Genomic DNA, 7,428 nt, shown 5'->3' with positions numbered 1-7,428 from the left:
GCCTGGGGAGGAGAGAACCGCTTTCGCTGTCCTTCTCACTTTTTATGGCTGCCATGGTGGCTAATGCGGGGGGAGTGCAGGGGAGGACAGAAGGAGCTTTTTTATTTTTTATTTTTTTAATTTGAGGACTATGACGTGCTGTTTACTGGGTAAAATGCTAGGAATAACTCTATCTATGCAGGCATACTTCTTTATTGCACTTATCTTTATTGTGATTTGGAGATAGTATTTTGTTTTGTTTCATTTTTACAAATTAAAAGTTCAAGCAAGTCTATGCCACCATTTTTCCAACAGCATTTGCTCACTTAGAGTTTCGGTGTCATATTTTGGTAATTCTTGCAATATTTCAAAGTTTTTCATTATTATTGTATTTGTTAGGGTGATCTGTGATCCGTGATTACAGCTTTCTGAAAGCTCAGTTGATAGCAGTTTTTTTGAATATTTTTTAATTAAGGTATGTGCATTGCTTTTTAGACGTAATGCTATCACTGCACACTTAATGGACTACAGTATAGTGTGAACATAACTTTTATTTGCACTAGGCAACCAAAAAATTCATTTGACTCACTTTATTGTGATATTTGCTTTATTGCTATGGCCTAGACCTGAACCAGCAGTATCTCTAAGGTCCGCCTGTACGGAAAGAAGCCAGTAATTTTGGGTTTGGGGGATTAGCGAGAAGTTTGGTGATGGGTTGGCATTTGAGCTCTATCTTGAAGCACCTGCACTTTTCTCCTTACGAAAACTGCATGACGGCGTGTCTGCCTGGCTCAATCGGTTCAGCTTCTGCCTTTGGCTCAGGTCGTGACCCCAGGGTCCTGGGATGGAGCCCCATGTTGGGCTCTCTGCTCAGGGGGCAGTCTGCTACTACCTCTCCTTCTGTCCCTCCCCTCTACTCATGTTCTCGCTCACTCTGCTCTCTCTCTCTCAAATACACAAATAAAAAATCTTAAAAAAAAAATGAGTGAAGGACGTTCTAAGCTGAGAGCACAGTTTAAGCAAAGAGTCGGAGGGGGGAAGTGGAGGTCTACTTGAGGAATATTCTAGGACTTTGACTGTAGTTGGAATACAGGGTACAGGAGGAGAAAGGATGCAATGCAACACGAGACCGAAAAGATTAGTTTGAGATTAGATCATGATGTGCATTGAATAATTAGACTAAAGGATTTGAATTTGACCCTGAGGGGAATGGGGAGTCAGTGAAGGTTTATATGAGGAGCAGAGTGGCCTGGTTTGACCTTTGTTTGGGGAGGAACTCTGTAGCCACATGGAGTGTGGGTTGTGTGGGGTTGAGAAGGAAGGCAGGGAGATTGTTTAGAAAAAAGGAGATGACAGGAGTCTGAACTAAGGTAGGGTTGGGGAGTGGGGAGTGGTGGGGAGAACTTTCCTGAGTGGGCAGGATGGTGGAGGGGAGGTAATAAAACAGACTGGCACATGTTGATCAATTGCTTCAACAAACCTTTACTGAGCACTTACCTCAGCCAGACAGGCACTGTGCAGCTGAAAGGACAAAGATGAAGAGACAGTCTCTCTGGCCCAAGGATTTACCCTAATTAGCCCTCAGTCATGTCCCACATATGTGTGATTCATGAGCTACTAGTGTGGAGGCTATGGGGGAATTAGAGGGACATTTAACTTGGGTCTTAAAGGATGATGGCAAGCTGATTATGTCCATGGGCTGCTTTTAAAAAATGGTTGTTTGGGGGGTACCTGGGTGGCCCAGTAGGTTAAGCGTCTGCCTTTGGCTCATGTCATGATCTCCGGGTCTTGGGATCAACCCTGCATTGGGCTTCCTGCTCAGTGGGGAGTCTGCTTCTCCCTCTACCCCTATACCCCCTGCCCCCCACTCATGCTCTCTCTTTCTCTCAAATAAATAAATAAAATCTTTAAAAATGGTTGTTATGGTTCTGGGGATAAGGACCAAACATTACCTTAGCTCTAAAGGCTCACCTAATCTGGTCCACCCCTGCTCCAGCTTCCGCTCACAGTGTCTCCTTTCTGCTGTCTGGCTTCCACTTCTTTTGGTCCTTTGGTGTCAGCAGACTCTCTCCTGAGACAGGGAATTTGCCCGTTGTCTTTGCCTGGAGCACTCTCACCTCTCCCAGATCCCATCTGAATCATCCCTTCTTTGGAGACGTCTTTCCTGAGTCTTCAGACTCAGTCATGTCTCTGTCACATGCTTTCATTAGCACCTTGTACCTCTCTCTCACAGCGCTTTTCTCAGAGCTGTAAGTGTGCGCATGATGTGGTCCTCTGATTCGTGTGTGTCTCCTCCCACTAACTGGTAAGCTCTTTAGGGCAGGAATTGTGTCTGGTTTTGCTCAGCATTGTTACCTTCAGTGTTTGCACAGTGCCTGGCCCATAGTACGTTCTCCATGCATGCATACTGGCTGATTGATGGGCTAAAATAATTAATTAGCTAAATGAGGAAGGGCATTTCAGGAATGGGGAGCAGCATGAACGAGGGTGCGGTGGTTTGTTCTGGGGGACATTCTAGAAACAACCAGTGCCTGGCTCACGGGAGGGAGGTTAAAGGGGAGGAAAAACAATGAGGCTAGAAAAGTATGTTGGGTAAACCTGGGGAAAGAAACCTGTGCCATACTAACTTGGGTGCAAGTTAGGTATACCCTGTTATACCTTGTTCTTCCCCCGTCGGAGACTGCGTTCTAACTGCTGGGTTGCTAGAACAAGCCTATGAGCTCCTCCAGGGCAGAGGCGGTGCCCGACTCACTCACTGATGTAATTCCAGAATCTAGGAAGGTGCCTGGCATGTGGTAGGAACCTACAAAACACTTGTTGAAGGAATAAATGAGCAAATGAATCAATACTTTTACCGTGGGAGCTGTGGTAAGCTATAGAAGGTTTTAAAATATTTTTAGTTTTGCTCTAGGAAATGTTACTTTGGCAGCAGAATACAAAAGAGGGTCCATTTTCATTTATTTTATCCTTCTGTATTGCTAGTGGAGCATCTGGATTTGCTCAAAAGGAGGGAAGGGGCACATATCGATCAGGATGGAAGAGATGAGAGGTAGGAGGTCATTTGGGCGGCTGATATGGGGGAAGATGCCGGTGGATGTTTTAGGATGCTGGAAGAAGGGGTAGATTTGAGAGGTGTCTGATTTGAATGACTGGGCAGAAGGTCAGGAGTTGGGAGCAGGCAAAGATGACCCCAAGATATTCAAGATTTCTCTTTGCCGAGCAAGAGTCAAACTTCTTGCCAGTGGGGTCTTGCTGGGGAGAGGGAGGAAGAGGGAAAGGAGAAGACGGAATGGGGGTCATCTCCGGGACCCTTCTGAGGAAGCTGCCCTCCACACTTGCTTAGGCATCCCCTATTTTAGATTTCAGTCAGAATAAGACAGAAGGGAGTACTCAGAAAGCAGTATGCTAATGAATAAGCAACTCATTACCATATGAGACCACATCGCCATTCTTTTCCTCCTAAATACTCTTTTATCCATTTCTTTGTATTCCAAACAAGCAAAACAATAACAGACAGTCAGGATTTCTTCACTGCCTATTAAGACACAGTAATGGTCTGGAATAAGTTAACTGGATCTCGCATTTTCCCAGTTTTCACTCTTTAAAGCTTATCTTTTATTAGACTTAGGAATCATTCATTTCTTCACTGAGAAAACCACTCTCCAGAGGGCTGGATGGAAGGAGGTACGTAGTTGGGCCTCATTAGGCTGTGAGATGGCATTAGAGGGTCTGGTGGCTTGAATTAACTCCAGTGTGGTGGTCCAAACCCAACTGGGAGGGGCTGGGACTTGTTTGAGGGGACCTGGGGATATTGTATATACAGATGCACTATGCAATAGATAGGGTCTGAGCGCAAGAGATGCGTTCTTGGTAGAGAGGAAGCTGAAGAGGGGAATGGACAGCACTGAGGGGATGTACAGAGCTGTTAAAAATCTCCATCCTGGGGGTGCCTGGGTGGCTCAGCGGGTTAAGCTGCTGCCTTCGGCTCAGGTCATGACCTCAGGGTCCTGGGATCAAGTCCCGCATCGGGCTCTCTGCTCAGCAGGGAGCCTGCTTCCCTTCCTCTCTCTCTGCCTGCCTCTCTGCCTACTTGTGATCTCTGTCTGTCAAATAAATAAATAAAATTTAAAAAAAAAGTTAAAAAAAAAAAAAAGAATCTCCATCCTGCATCTCGTTCCACGTCTGCTCTCATGACCTCTACCGAGAGCACCAAACTCCCTTTCTCTGGGAGAGAAAGATTGAATGACTATGGGGGCCATGCAAGCCTGTCTAAAATCTGTAGGGCCGACAGTCAGAAAGGGAGGATCATGGGCAGGCTTAAATCCACAAAGGAGGGCCGGAGCTGTCGTCTGCCGGCAGACGGGAAGGGAGCATCACGAGGAGGCTGGAACTCTGCAGGCACTGGCCAGAGCAGTGGTCCATAGATGGGATTTCTTCTCAGAGCCTGCATGTTCTGTGAATAGGTGACTTGCGGGGTGTGTATGTGTGGTAGGAATGGGAGAAAACCCCAGACCAGATGTCGGGGGACCTGGGTTTGGATGGCCTCCAACTTCCTGTGGTATAAATGATAGATTCTTTCAACAAACTTTGTTAAGTTTGAGAATTCTATATAACTTGAACTCAGGCATTTCCATTTGGATAGAGGAGAAATACAACAACAGAGAGATCTCCGCGAAGGACCGCTGAGAAAGGCCCTTCTTGTTTTGGGGAAGAGTGACTGAAGGAGGAGAGAAAGCAAAATTTCAACATTCAGGAGGCGAGGCCTATCCGTAGACATGGTCCTGGGAGTCAGGGAGTTGTCAGGGGGCAGAAAGTAAGGGAGCAGGGTCAGGACGAAAATGAGCCTACAAAAAAAAAAAAATTTTTTTTTTAAAATATTTTTAAAATGAGCCTACATACAAATCACCATGGTAAAAATAGAACTCCCAGGGCCTTCGTGCAGAGGGCTCATGCTCCCTCAGTGCCCCCAAGGGACAAAATTTAAGGAGGCATCACTCTTAGGGTATTCAGGGACTGACACTCTGCTTGCTAGTTTGCACCTCCTTGAAGTTTGCACTTAAAGTAGGCCCCTCTGCCTTATGCTGGAGTTGGGTATTCTCTCCTGACCAGAGAAACGGCCAGCGGACTCAGAAGAGCTCACCTAGAATGGAAGGAGTAGAGAGAGAGACAGGGGAGCCTTCTTAGGTAGCAAAGCAGAGAAGGATGGCCAGAGAGAGGCCAGTCCCGGTTTACTCTAGGACACACTCTTTTTTTTTTCCTTCCCAGCTTTTTGGAGGTTTATGATCGACAAAATTGTGATTGTAAAATTCAAGTGTACATCTTAATGATTTGAAGTCTATGTGTGTTGCGAAAGGGTTCTTACTTCTCCTCTAGTTCATTAACACATCTATCCCCCCACATATTTATTTACGTCCTTTTTGGTGAGAACATTTAAGTCATATACTCTTAGCAAATTTTGATTATACACTGCAGTGTTACAAACTATAGTCACGAAGTCACAACTTCAAAGAGTTCTAAGATGAATACGGTGCTTAGACCTTAAAGCGGTTATCAGCCACGGAAGCTCCATTCCCTCCCAGAACTAGGCACTGGGGGAGCCCATCCTTCAGGCAGAAGTCTGAAAAGTTGGATCTGAAAAGTGGGGTCCAAACGTTGCCCTCGTCAGGGAACATTTGAGAATTGTGAGTTCCCTCCTGATGATATGTTGTTAGGCCGTGGGTGGAGTTTATGGCAAGAGTATGTCTCATACTTTCCTGCCAGTTTTGATGTGGATATTTCCTTGTTGGCCATATTGGAGGAGTTGCTCAGCTAGTTTCTGGATTTCTTTCAGAGAGAGTCGCTCTGTGTGCAACTGTAGATTTGGTGTGTCTGTGGAAAGAACGGAATTCAGGAGCCTTGTATGTCATCATCTTGAACCAGAAACCTTCACTGATTCCTCCCTGCCGCCCCCGCCCCATATATGGGCCATACTTTCTTAATTTTTGTGTGCCTCAGAGTTTCTTATTGAAAACTGGATTTTAAGTAATGTAATACACTGACTCTGGAAATCAGATTCTCCCCATTCCCTAGTGTTTATTGTTGTTGTTCTTGTTTGTTTAGTGACTTTTCTTCTTTTTTTTTTTAAGATTTTATTTACTTATTTGACAGACAGAGATCACAAGCTGGCAGAGAGGCAGGCAGAGAGAGAGGGAAGAAGCAGGCTCCCTGCTGAGCAGAGAGCCCGATGTGGGGCTCGATCCCAGGATCCTGGGATCATGACCCGAGCCAAAGGTGGAGGCTTAACCCACTGAGCCTCCCAGGCGCCCCGGTTTAGTGACTTTTCTGAATGAATTCTGTAATGTCTATATTCTTTGTGTGTGGCCACTGAAGTCTCTGCTCAATTAGCTTAGTGGTCAGCGAAAGATTAGACATAGATTTGCCTTCAATGCCTAGAACCACTAAGTCTCTCAGCCTTGGCAGGGGGGGCTCCAAGGGCATGTTGGGGCATGCCGTCAACACTCAGCCAGGAAGCTGACAACTCTGCCTTAGCCTTCATGTCCTGCCTTTTCAGAGCCTCAAGGTTAGCCAGAGCTGAGAGCTTAGGACCCTCCTGAAGTGTTTTCTAAGTACGTACACAGCCCTGTGTATGTTTGCTTTCCTGTGCATGTGCCTGCTTTCTAGATTCTCTGGAATACTTCAGAGCCTTTCAAAGCCTCTAAGGATGCCTCATTCCCCAGCTTTTTATTTTAAGGTTTTTGATTAGCTGATTTTTGCCTCAGCTGTTATTCTTATTGCCTTAGGCAGCCATAAAGTCCAACAACTGTCCTTGATTGTTTTCAACAAAACTCCTTGGAGGAAAAGCTGTTCGTACTGGGCAAGCTCAGAGTCCAGTCAAAGTAAGACAGTCTCACAAAAGGGATTTTCCAGACATTTCAAATAATGGCAGCTCTCTGGAGAGGAGACTCTGAAGGAACTCCAGCCCCGTTCTACCTGTGGCTGTTAGGCTGCTGGTTTTCCTAGCGATTGCGGGATGCTGCTTTCTAAGAGAGAGCTCGATGGAATTACAACAAATTAAAATGCCACAAAGATCACTGTTCTTACCGAGATTGTGTCATTTTCCTTGAATAAACACTTTCTATATTTCTGTGAGCCTTTGGTTAATTTCCAGACTTTTAAAAATTTGATTCTGACAAATTTTTTGTCTGCTTTCTCCTTGCTCTAATGGAGAAGAGCATTTTTGGAGGTCTTTGCTCTGGCATTTTCACTGACATCACCTATAGTATATTTGGAATGCCCTTCTATATGATTGCGTTCTCATTTCTTAAACACTGCTTAGATGTCTCCTCTCCTCTGATGCTTTTTCTGTGTCCTCCGGGCAAAGGAGTCAGCTCTTCCTTTGTCTTCCTATACCCCTGTGTTTATGCCCTTGTTAATTCACTTTTCACTTACTTGTGTCTGTTCCCGTGTCTT

This window comes from Lontra canadensis, unplaced genomic scaffold (assembly GCF_010015895.1).
Source record: "Lontra canadensis isolate GAN:19392208 unplaced genomic scaffold, GSC_riverotter_1.0 scaffold104, whole genome shotgun sequence".
Classification (NCBI taxonomy): Eukaryota; Metazoa; Chordata; class Mammalia; order Carnivora; family Mustelidae; genus Lontra; species Lontra canadensis.
This window is presented reverse-complemented; position numbering follows the sequence as displayed.